The sequence below is a fragment of the Elephas maximus genome, chromosome 3 (assembly GCF_024166365.1).
Source record: "Elephas maximus indicus isolate mEleMax1 chromosome 3, mEleMax1 primary haplotype, whole genome shotgun sequence".
Lineage (NCBI taxonomy): Eukaryota > Metazoa > Chordata > Mammalia > Proboscidea > Elephantidae > Elephas > Elephas maximus.
Genome location: NC_064821.1, coordinates 55,786,238 through 55,799,218, shown reverse-complemented (window position 1 = coordinate 55,799,218; position 12,981 = coordinate 55,786,238).

Here is a 12,981-nt window from a genome sequence, read left to right as displayed (position 1 = left end):
GTTTTTACAACAATTAAAAAAAAAACTCAGCAGGCATAGACAATAAACAAATGCACATGAATGTGTTTCAATAAAACTTTATTTACAAAAATAAATGCAGGGCCAGATATGGCCCACAGGCCATAGTTTGCCAATACCTTCTCTAATCTGTAAGGCAGCTGGGCCTTGTCTGTTCACTCTCAGCTGTGTCCCCATTCTTTGGGCAGACAGCACGTGGCAGGTGCTAATTCAATCAATATTTGATGGATGAAGGCATCAATGAGGGAGTGAAACAGAAAAGACCCTCATGGGTGGGATTCTAAGGACATATGTGATGTAGGGAGATGGGGAGGGAAGTGCACAGCTTAGGTAAATGCCAGAGGCAGGAATGGAGAGGGCACTGCCCATTCTTAGGTCCCGGGAATTTCTGGGCTGGGAAACACCCCAAAGGTCAACATAGAGGGGGAATGCTAAGAGTAAAAGGGCTGACCCACTGTGACTAGGCTTGGCCCCACCTCTCAGGTTTACTGGAAGAATTAAACGGAACAGGACAGAGTAAAGGTCACCACACAGTGCCTGGCATCCAAGAAGTTCTCAGCTGCCATGATTAGTATTGTTGCTGTTATTAACCCAGAAGCCTCGAACTGTGCCCCAGCTCCCTACCAATGGCCCTACCTGGGTCAGTAGGGCTCTCCCTCACTGGGGATGGGCCTGTGATGTTCACTAGAATGCCCATCCCTGGAGGAGCTGAGACATGTCTGTCCTAGGGCTGAGGACACCTTAGTATCTGTTTGCCCACCAGCCTGGCAGGTTCCCCAGGCAGCAGCTGATCTTGCCCCGTGTCCACAATGCCTGGCATGGGGCTCAGAGTGTCTGTGTCTCCTCCATCAGACTAGGGGCTCAGCCTTCTCTCTCTCTCTCTTTGTTCCTAGTCCTCATGCCTACAGGGGACACCAAACTGACATCTATGTGCAGCAATCCTGAGTCCCTGAGCTGGGAGAGGGCACATTCCGGGGTCAACCTGTGGATGTGTTTCTCAGGCTCCTCAGAGAAGCCCTCAAGCCTGGCCCCTGCGACCCCCAAGCAGGGCTGGGTCTCCCGAGGTAGCATCCAGCACTGGCACTCTCCAGGTTGGAGCAGAGGATCCAGCTGACTGTGGGGTTCCAGTCCCATCTCTGACCTAACTAGCCATGTGACCTTGATTCCTTTCCTGGGTCTCAGTCTCTGCATTTGTACAATGGGGGTTGGTCTTGAGTTCAGGACTGTTGCTAGTCCATATGGCGACTTTGTGCAAATTAGAAAAAGGCCTCCCCTCTGGGTGGATGCAGCCTCATAATGCACTGTTTGGCAAAGAGATGACACTTTTGTGCTAGGGAAAAGGCACAGGGCACTGGAGCAGATATTCTGTGCCAGAGCTCAGGTCTGGGTTTCCAGAGGATGGCCTGGGGTTCAGTCCTCTCCCCATCGCTGGGCACAGTATGCAAAACCTTGAGCTATGGCACTTCCTGGGTCAACCAGCCAAGGGAAAGGAGCCCTGGTGGCTCAGTGGTTAAAGCACTTGGCTACTGACTGAAAGGTTGGTGGTTCGAACCTGCCAGCTGTTCTGGGGAGAAAGATGTGGCAGTCTGCTTCCGTAACGAGATTACAGTCTTGGAAACCCTGTGAAACCCTATAAGGCAGCTCCTCTCTGTCCTATAGACTCGCCGTGAGTCAGAATTGACACGATGACAGTGGGTTTGGCCAAGGGAGAAAGGAAAATGAAAGCAGCGAAGACTGGCGCTGTCTCGTGCTGCCCCCTGGTGGCCGTCCTCTGCATGACACTCATGGCTCAGGAAAATCGATTCAGGTGAGCCCTAGCCTGTGTCTCTCCCTTAGTTCTAGCAGGGGGCCTCCTCCCTGCCTGCGGAGACCCTGAGACCCAGAAGTCAGGGTCCCCGATCCCTGAGCCCTGAGAAAGAGATCCCGTCGTGAAGCAGCCACCATGGGGCAAGCCCGGTCCAGACATTTTAGAGATGAACTCAGTGCACCTGTTTACTAACTAGGCTGGACACTTCCCCAGGGCAGGGGCGGGTCCCATCTCAGTGTCCCCAGTTCCCAGAACTGGGCAGAGTGGCCATATCTCCTCCATCAGTCTGAAGCTCCCTGCGAACCGTCTCTCCTCTCAGGCTGGGGGCTTGCCCTGCTCTCTCTCCCTGCCTCACCTGTCCAGCTCATTGTCTAGTGGGGATCTCCAAAGTAACATCCAACTTCAGCTGGAAGTCAGCAGTCCCCAGCCTGGACCTGAGAGTAGGCACATTCCTAGGTCAGCCTGTGACTTCTTTCTTAGGTTCCTCAAAGAGGTTTATAGGTGAGGAAGCAGAGGTTGGGGCTTCCCATCACTCTTTGGAGTAAGGCCCTGTAGGGTCTGGCTCCTGTTGCCACCCTCCTTCACTTCCTCCTGGACTCAATCCCTTTCTCTCACCTCCAGACCTTTGCCCAAGCTGTTCCTTTTGCCCTGAAGGCTATTCCCTCTCCTGTCTAGCCACCTCCTGCTCACCCATCAGCTCTGGGCTTAGTCGTCATCACTTCCTCCTCCGTGCTTCCTCCTCGCCTTAGTTACCTAGTGCTGCCATAACAGAAACACAAGTGGGTGGCTTTAACAAACACATTTATTTTCTCTCAGCTTAGGAGCTAGAAGTTGGAATTCAGGGTTCTGGCTCTAGGGGAAGGCTTTCTGCTTCTGTCAGTTTGGGGGGACGGTCCTTGCCTCTTTTCAACTTCTGCTCCTCAGTTTCCTGGCTATCTTCATGTGGTATACATCTTATTCATTTGTGCTTTCTTCTCTGTGCGTATGTACACTGCTCCTTTTACATCTCAAAAGTGATTGGCTTAAAACACACCCTGTGCTAACATGCATGGCCTCATTAACATTACAAAGAAAACCACATGTGTACCCTTTGCCTAGTCAATTCCGACTCATAGCGACCCTATAGGACAGAGTAGAACTGCCCCCATAGAGTTTCCAAGGAGTGCCTGGTGGATTCGAACTGCCAACCTTTTGGTTAGCAGCCATTACATTTAACCACTATGCCACCAGGGTTTCCTCCACATGTATAGGGGTTAGATTTACAACACGTATTTTTAGGGGACACAGTTCAATCCACAGCAACACGACTGAGACCAGATCAAATCCTTCTTTTCTATGCTCTCACAGCTCTTTCTAGCACTTCTCAGAGCTGTGGTTTTAAATTTATCTGGGTCATTATTTGGTTAATGTCTGGCTCTCCCACCAGAACTATAAGCTCCAGGGGGCAGGGCCGTCATCTGTCTCCTTGCTGTAATCTCAGCGCAAGGCAGTGCTTGGCACATAGAAGGTGCCATAGTATTTGCTAGATAAATGAAAGTGTGAATCCATCAGTCCTGGCTGTGACCGTGTTCCAGATGTGTGACCTTGGACAAGACTCACTGCCTCGCACTTGCTCAGCCCATGTTTACTGAGCATCTACTATGTATTGCTCCACGCACAGGATTCAAGCACTGCTTTTCTGGCTTCGAATTCTGCTCTCTTTCAGCTTATCCAGCCCTGTCTTTCCTGAGATAACCAATCCTAAGATGTTTGTGGCATGTGGTTTGGAAGGGCACTCCCTGTCCAAACTGTCACCCTTTCCCACTGGTCCCCCACACCTCACATATGCCAGCCTCTTGTGTCTCCCCAAGCATCCCTGCCTCCACACCTTTGGGCACAGAGGGTCTTCCACCATTTCTGCCTGCCAACTTCCCACTCAGCCTTCAAAAGCTGGGTCTAGGGTCACTGTCATCTTGCAACCACCCCCAGGTCCTTGGTAAGAGGGACTGTTCTCTCCAGCACTTGGCTGGCATGGGGATGCAGCACTGTCCACACTGACCCCGAGTTATTTATGTACATGGTCCCCACCTCCACCCCGCCCCAGGCCTGCTTGGCAGGGACTGGTTCTGATTCATCGCCGTAATAGTTCCCGTTGATTAATCTTGTTCTGTTCAAAGCCTGCAGCATCTCCTCTCCACACGCCAGCACCCAGCCCAGGGTCGGCCACTCAGCTGGTAATGTGTGTGGATTGAATAGGAACAAGCAGAGTAGGCCACTGGAGTGGGTCTCTGCTTTGATCCCCAAATCATGATGGGGAGGAAGGGATGTCGGGTGTGATGGGTATGGCCTGGGCTCTCTGTACCCTGGTCCTCTCGCCCACTAGAGGCCTGCTGTCTCCCCTCCCCATCAGTGGGTGAGACAAGGAGGGCCTTGGGGCCAGGCAGTGGACGGTTACAGGGCAGATGGGTGAGCTGGGAAGGACGGTCCGACCCCGGGAAGGACAAGCACACATCTTGGAGCTGTCTGTGAATCGTCAGCTTCAGCAGAATTCCAAGGACTGGGAAGGCGAATGTGGGCGTGAAAGGGGGTGTCACCCACCCCTGCATGGCCCAGTCTAAAGATGGTGCCAAGGCTAGGCCAGCAGGCAGGGGACCTGGATTCTAGTCTCCATTCTGTGGTCAATTTGCTATGTCACCTTGGGTAAGCCCCTGGCTCTCTCTGAGCCAATCTGTTCAATAAGGGGATTCAGTGTGGAACTGACCAGCATGAATGTCCAAGGCTGGGACAGGCAGAACCCAACCCCACCTCAGCCATAGTATCTCTGAGTGGGTGAGCTTAGGATTCTGGGGGCGGAGAAAGGATGGGGAGCACTGCCTTGCCTCATCCACCTGTCCCTGCCATAGGCTGAAGGGGGCACAGTGAGGTCCCCAGGTATCCTCTCCCCTGTGAATTGCCCTGTCCTCTCTACAGGGGTCCCCTTCCCTGTCCCTCTGTCCCCAGAACTGCCAGGCTGCCAGCTGGGAGCATCAGCAGCTGTGACCGAGCATCCTGCGTCATGGTGAGTCAGAGCCCTCCCTCCAAGCCAGATCCAGTCACTCCATGACAGCAAGCAGAGAAAGGACACCTCTGCCTCCCCCGCCCCCAGCCACACAGGATGGGAGTTCAGGGCCCAGTCTCAGGCCAGAGGCTGTCCTCTTTCCTTCTGCACACAAGGGCTGTGCGAGGCACTGTGGATCCATGGAAGACTGGTCCCTTCAGAGCCACCCTCCCCAGGCCAGGCTTGGGGAGAGGGCAGGTCCGATGGGGGCTGAGTGTGGGAGTTCTGATCACCCATGCCTGAATACAGTACTGACCCAGGACTAGCACATCTGCCTTGTTCACACTGGCACGTAGTAGGTGCTTCATAAATATCCATTGAATGGAGGTTTGTCAGGCTTCTCCGCGGGTTTAAGGAAACTGTGATGAGGTAATAAGGCATCATACTTTCATCCACTGTACTTATTTTTAGCCATAACTTAAAGTACCTACTATGTGCTGGTCATTTTGCATATACTATCTCATTAATTCTCACATTAGTCCCATGAGGTGGAAATTTTACCCCCAGTTAACAGACTGAAAAAAAAAAAAAAGAAAAACAAGGCTCAGGGAGGTGAAGCAATTTGCCCAAGGTCACACAGTTTTTGTGAGCTGAGCCCACATTCAAACCCAGGTCTGCTGACACCAGAACCAGGGGCACCAGGACTGGGGAGAGAGAAAGAGGTCAGCAACCCCCACATCTTTTGCTGTCCAGGACCCTGGCTGCCCCACCAGGCCCAGAATCTACCCCTCTAGAGGCTTCCAGCTCCACTCCATGTCCCACCCTTCATATTCATCCTTCAAAACCCAGCCAGGCATCACCTCCTTTATGAAGGGAACCAGTGAGCCTGGCTTCCTCACCTGTAAATGGACACAGTGACACCTGTCCTGCCTAGTGCACAGGTAGGTACGAGGATGGAGGGAGATGAAGGTGTGAAGGTGAGCGCTTAGGACACGTGGCATGTTTTGTGCATGGGAAGGTTTGCTAAGGGACCTCCAGTCACCCTTCCCAGAAGTGGGTGTGTGTGTGTGTATATATGTGTGTGTGTGAATGTTAGCGTGTGGGTGTGTGAGTAAATGTGTGTGTTTGTTAGTGTGTGGCTATATGAGTGTGTGGGTGTATGCAAGTGGTGTGTTAGTGCGCATATGAGTGTGGGTGTGGATGTGTGTGTGTGAGGATGTTTGTGAGGGTGCACATACCAGTGTGAGTGTGATGTGTGTGCGCGTGTGTGTACAAGTGTGTGAGTATGTGTGCTATTCAAGCGGACCATCATTGCTCCATTAGAGAAGGGACTTAGGGTGAGAAAAGGAGCCCACTTCAACCTGTGCCTCAGTTTACCCTGTCCTAGATGAGCCCAGAGAGGCTGCCGCCAAGACCCCTGCAGTGGGGGCTTGACTCTTGTCACAGTGAGGCCAGTTTCTGTGCTAACCCACCCTCTGTATTCCCACCCTGAGCCAGCGTCCTCAAATGAGGGGCTGGCTGTTCCTCACAGTTAAGGGACCTGGGCAAGGCATCTGACTTCTGTGAGCTTTAGTTTCTTCCCCCGCAAAATGGGGGAAAAACCAATGATGGAATTATTGGGTTTTGCTCAACCGGGTGCCTGGTACGTTGTTGACCTTGTGCCCCAAATGCCAGAAGTCCCATCCCCTGCCCTCCACCCCTCTCCCTGATGTTCAGTCCTTGTCAAGGGAAGGCGGGGGGGTGGGGGCTGAGGGCTGGAGGTCCCCCTCCCTGGCCCTTGGGGCTGCCACAACAGGTGCTGGGGTCGCCGCCCGGCGCCCCGCCCAGCTGCCAGCAGCAGCAGGCGCGGCGCGGTAGGCAGCGGCGCAAAGCGCGCGAGGCGCGGCGTTGGCGTTGGCGTTGGCGTTGGCGTTGACCGGGGCGGGAGCCGAGGCAGAGCAGCCCAGCCGAGCCCCTTCCCCGCGCCGGCGTGCCCGCCCGCCCCCCACCAGCTGCGCCGGTGCCACGCGTTCAGCCCAGGCCCGGAGACATGAGCGCCCGGCGGCCCGACGCACCCAAGGCGCAGCGGCCCGGCCCCGCGGCCCCGTAATGGGCTCCTGCGTGTCGCGAGGTGAGGGAACCGCGTCCGGGTAGGGGTCGGGGCCAGGGCCCCCGCGCCGAGGACGCGCGCCTACTCCCCTCGGCCACTTGAAGAAGCTGGGGGGTGGACCCGCCCGGCTGAGCCCCGAGGACACGGCGCTCCGAGGGCGACAGGGTGCGGGAGGGACTGGCGGGGGGTGGGGGGGGGGAGGCAGAGCGCGGGCTGCACCCTCGGGAGGGAGCGCGCGGAGGTCACCGCACCCCTGGGCCCCTCCTCACGCCTGGTCGGGGCAGGTGGCCTGAAGCAGGGTCCTTCTCCGCAGCCACACGCCCCCTGCGGGGAGGGCGCTTCTGGTCTCTCCTGGCATCTCTGGAGGGACTGAGGGGCTCTAGGAGAACAAACAGACCCTTCCTTACAGGCCCCCAAGTCCCAGGCCTCAGCTCACCCTCCAGTGCCTTCCCTTCCCTCACCCATGCCCACATCTTCAGTCCCTGAACCCTTTTGGCAGGAAGGGGTTAATGGTGGTGAACAGGTTATAAAGCCTTACCTCCCCCCCACCGTTGTCCCCAACCCTTCATCCCCACCCCCACCATTGGTCAGGGCACAGAATGGACAGAGGATGAGGACAGCTGATGTCCCCAGTAACCCCTGGGCCTTTGTCTCTGTGCTTTAAAAGTCACCCTGCCCCCTCAGGGCCTGGCGGTATCCTGTTGCCATGCCTGAGCCCCAGTGCTCTCCCCACACAGTACCCAGGGAGCAGGAATGAGCTGCCCTTGCTGGAACCCAGGCCAGGTATGGGGCCTCTTCTGTCTAGGGGTGGGGGCACTGAGGCTGGAGTCTGCCTACTGCCCAGCTGTCCAGGGGACCCCGAGCTGCTGAGCAGCATTTAGGAGGGAGGTTGGACTGGGCCACTCTCCCACCTGGGGCTCTTCACCCCTCAGTGGGACGAGGGGCGGGGGAGTCAGGACTAGACGTAGGGGCAACTGAGGCTGTGGCTCTGTAGCCTGGGGCCAAACCCACTGACCCCAACCACATGGCTTGAGAGGGGAGCCTTCTCACCCATCACCCACAATCCTAATCGCTTACCCAGGTGTACAGGGATGAACAGGCCTTGGGGAGGGGCTGGGCAGGTCCTGGAGGGAACCATGTCCTTGGGGAGTGTTGAGAAAGGAGCACAACCCCCACCTCCAATCCTTTGGACTCTAAAGGCCTCTGCTTACCTGTGCAGGTGTCATGGGGCCGTTCAGGTAAGTGATTCCAATGTCTCTGAAGGATGTCAGGGATGGCATGGTGGGTAGACGATGAGAAGGAACAGGGGCAGGCTGTTAGGCTCACTCACTTATTCATTCATCGGACCGATATTGCCATGATACCTACTGTGTGCCAGGCCTCATGCACACCTGGGCAGTCAGCAGGGAGGATCCCAAGACAGCACCTGCTCTTGGGCCCACAGCCTAGCGGGAGGGAAGGGAGCTGTAAGATGGTTTGGGTCTATCTGAGGGTGCGTCTCCAGAAAGCCCAGAGGCTCTGGGCTGTCTGGGTGGGACCAGCTCCAGGTGTTGGGGATCTGGCGTTTCCTCAGTGACTGTGTCCCTTCTTCTCTGTCAGCCAGCCATCCTGTGCCAAGTGGACTTGCCTGTGTGCTGGGGACCCACTGGGCACTGGAGATGTCTGCTGAGGTCACGCTGCAGGATGGTGCAGGATGGGACTGGGACCCAGGTCCCCTGATCCCCCACCCACTACTCCCTCCACAGCACCCTTGGCCAGGCCTGTTTGAGGTCACATGCTCTCTCTACCCCTCCTTCTGCAGTCTAGCTTCCTAGCGCCACTCCCAGACCTGGTTGTGTATTCCAACCTTGTCTCCCTCCTGAGAGGATGGGGTCACTTACAGTCTCAACATGCACCCAGGGCAGACAGACAAAGGTAAAGGGAGGTGTGAGGAGCCACTTGGGCAGAGGACGACCATTGTCCCAGAAACTCTGGGTGGCTGAACACAGAGCCCCACCCACCCTCCGCCACCCCACTCAAATAGTCACTAATGCTCTCTGAGTGTTTACGGCTTGCCAAGTATTAGTCTGAAAGTTTTAGACACAACTAATGAATCCGGGTCGTATACTATCATAGTCTCCATCATACAGATGGGGAAACTGAGGCAAAGGGCAGTTGAGTGACTTGCCTAGGGCCACATAAGAGAAAGCCAGGACATGAACCCTGGTATACTGATTCCAAGGAGCTCTGGTGGCACAAGGGTTAAAGCACTCAGCTGCTAACTGAAAGGGAGGCGGCTTGAACCCACCAGCTGCTCCACCAGAGACAAGACCTGATGATCTTCTGTAAAGACTTCAGCCCAGGAAACCCCATGGTGCAGTTCTGCTCTTCCCTACAGAGTTGCAGTGAGTTGGAATTGACTTGATGGCACACAACAACAACATGATGACTCCAGAGCCAGGGTCCTTAGCCTCTGTACTACACAGCCAGCCCTGAGCCCCAGGGCTGGTACCTGTCCTGCTCCTTTGAGCTACAGGCTTCCATGGGCTTCTGAGCTCCCCACCTGGGCTCTGCACCTGTGCCGTTAGCTAATAACAGCTCCCATGTCTCCAGTGCTTTCCTGTGCCAGGTGTGCAGTCTGAAGCTGAAGCCTGGGCTCCTGCACCTCATCATGCCGGCACTGCACCGAGCTCCAAGCCTGCACCCAGCTGGGGCTACCCCAGCCAAACCCCAGGCACAAGCCACACCTGGGAGACACACCTCATCCCAGCATCATTTAGTTTCTACATGCCTGAGATGTTGGAGACACAGACTCTGGAGCTGGCCAGCCTGGGCTTAAATCCTTGCTTCACCATTCACTTAGCTCTGTGACCTCAGCAAATGACTGAACCTTGTGTATGTATCTCAATGTCCTCATCTCTAAAATGGAAATAATAACAGTATTGAGGTCATCTGGCTGTTGGGAGGATTAAATGGCTTGATTCGTATAAAACACATAGAACAGTACCTGGCACATTAACTGCTGTTGTTGGGTGCCATCAAGTTGGTTCCAACTCATAGCAACCCCATGTAGAACAGAATGAAACACTGCCCTGTCCTGTGCCATCCTCACAATCGTTGCTATGCTTGAGCCCATTGTTGCAGCCATTGTATCAGTCCATCTTGTTGAGGGTCTTTTTTTCTTTCACGAGGCTCTACTTTACCAAGCATGATGTCCTTCTCCAGGAACTGGTCCCTCCTGATAATATGCCCAAAGTACGTGAGATGAAGTCATGCCATCCTTACCTCTAAGGAGCATGCTGGCTGTACTTCTTCCAAGACAGATTTGTTAGTTCTTCTGGCAGTCCTTGGTATAGTCAATATTCTTTGCCAACACCATAATTCAAATGCATCAATTCTTCTTTGGTCTTCGTTATTCATTGCCCAGCTCTCGTATACATATGAGGCAATTGAAAATACCATGGCTTGAGTCAGGCATACCTTAGTCCTCAAAGTGACATCTTTGCTTTTCAACAATTTAAAGAGGTCTTTTGCAGCAGATTTGTCCAATGGAATACATTGTTTGATTTCTTGACTGCTGCTTCCATGGCGTTGATTGTGGATCCAAGTAAAATTAAATCCCTGACAATTTCAATCTTTTCTCCATTTATCATGATGGTGCTTATTGGTGCAGTTGTCAGGATTTTTGTTTTCTTTATGTTGAGATATAATCCATCCTGAAAGCTGTGGTCTTTGATCTTCATTAGTCCTCTTCACTCTCAGCAAGCAAGGGTGTGTCATCTGTATAAGGCAGGTTGTTAATGAGTCTTCCTCCAATCCTGATGTCACTGTCTTCTTCATATATTCCAGTTTCTTGGATTATTTGCTCAGCATACAGATTGAATAGGTACGGTGAAAGAATACAACCCTGACACACACCTTTCCTGACTTTAAACCACACATGTTCTGTTTGAACAACTAACTCTTGGTCTAAGTACAGGTTCCTCATGAACACAATAAGTGTTCTGGAATTCCCATTCTTCGTGATGTTGTCCATAATTTTTTATGATCCACACAGTTGAATGCCTTTGCATAATCAATAAAACACAGATAAACATCTTTCCGGTATTCTCTGCTTTCAGCCAAGATCCATCTGGTATTAGCAATGATATCCTTGGTTTCACATCCCCTACTGAATCTAGCTTGAATTTCTGGCAGTTCCCTGTCGCTGTACTGCTGCAACTGCTTTTGAATGATCTTCAACAAAATTTTACTTGTATGTGGTTAAGAGCTTGGCTGCTAACCAAAAGACTGGCAGTTCAAATCCACCAGCAGCTCCTTGGGAACGCTATGGGGCAATTCCACTTTGTCCTAGACGGTCACTATGAGTCGGAATCAACTCGACGGCAACTGCTTTGAGGTTTTTTTTTTGGTGATGTTAATGTATTGTTTGATAATTTCCACATTCTGCTGGATCGCCTTTCTTTGGAATGGGCACAAATATGGATCTCTTTCAGTCGGCTGGCTTGGTAGCTGTCTTCCAAATTTCTTGACATAGACAATTGAGCACCTCCAGTGCTGCGTCCATTTGTTGAAACATATTAATTGGTATTCTGTGAATTCCTGGAGCCTTGTTTTTCACCAGTGCCTTCCGTGCAGCTTCAGTTCCATCGGTTCTTGATCACATGCTACCTCCTGAAATAGTTGAATGTTAACCAATTGTTTTTGGTACAGTGACTCTGTATTCCTTCCATCTTCTTTTGATGCTCCGTGCATCATTCAATATTTTGCCGATAGAATCATTCAAAATTGCAGCTCAAGGCTTGAATTTTTTCTTCACTTCTTTCATCTTGAGAAATGTCAAGTGTGTTCTTCCCTTTTGGTTTCCTAATGCCAGGTCTTTGCACGTTTCATTATAATACTTTGTCTTCTCGAACTGCCCTTTGAAATCTTCTGTTTAGCTCTTTTACTTCCTTTCTTCCTTTGCTTTAGCTGCTCTATGTTCAAGAGCAAGTTTCAGAGTCTGTTCTGACATCCGTTTTGTTTTTTTCTTTCTTTCCTGTCTTTTTAATGACCTTTTGTTTTCTTCCTGTATGATGCCCTTGATGTCACCCCACAACTCGTCTGGTCTTTGGTCATTGGTGTTCGGTGTGTCAAATCTATTCTTGAGATGGTTTCCAAATTCTGGTGGGATATACTCAAGGTCATACTTTGGCTCTGGAGGACTTGTTTTAATTTTCTTCAGCTTCAACTTGAACTTGCATATGAGCAATTGATGGTCTGTTCCTCAGTCTACTGCTAGTGTTGTTCTGACTGATAGTATTGAGCTTCACCGTCATCTCTGTCCACAGATGTAGTCAGTTTGATTCCTGTGTATTCCAGCTGGTGAAGTCCTTGTGTATAGTCACCTTTTATATTGTTGAAAAAGGTATTTGCAATGAATAGGTAGTTGGTCTTGCAAAATTCTATCCTGTGATCTCCGGCGTTGTTTCTATCACCAAGGCCAAATTTTCTAACTATTGATCCTTCTTTGTTTCCAGCGTTCACATTCCAATCACCAGTAATTATCAATGCATTCTTGATTGCATGTTTGATCAATTTCAGACTACAGAAGGTAGTAAAAATCTCCAATTTCTTCATCTTTGGCATTACTTGGTGCATAAATTTGAATAATAGTTTTATTAGCAGGCCTTCCTTGTAGGCATATGGGTATTATCCTATCACTGACAGTTTTGTACTTCAGGATCGATCTTGAAATGTTCTTTTTGATGATGAATGCAACACCATTCCTCTTCAATTTGTCATTCCCGTCATAGTAGACCATATGATTGTCCAATTCAAAATGGCCAATACTGGTCCATCTCAGCTCATTGATGCCTAGGATATCAATCTTTATGTATTCCAGTTCATTTTTGACAACTTCCAATTTTCCTAGATGCATACTTCGTACATTCCACATCCAGATTATTAGTGGATGTTTGCAGCTGTTTCTTCTCATTTTGAGTTGTGCCACATCAGCAAATGAAGGTTCCGAAAGCTCGACTCCATTAAGGTCAACTCTACTTTGAGGAGGCAGCTCTTCCCCAGTCGTCT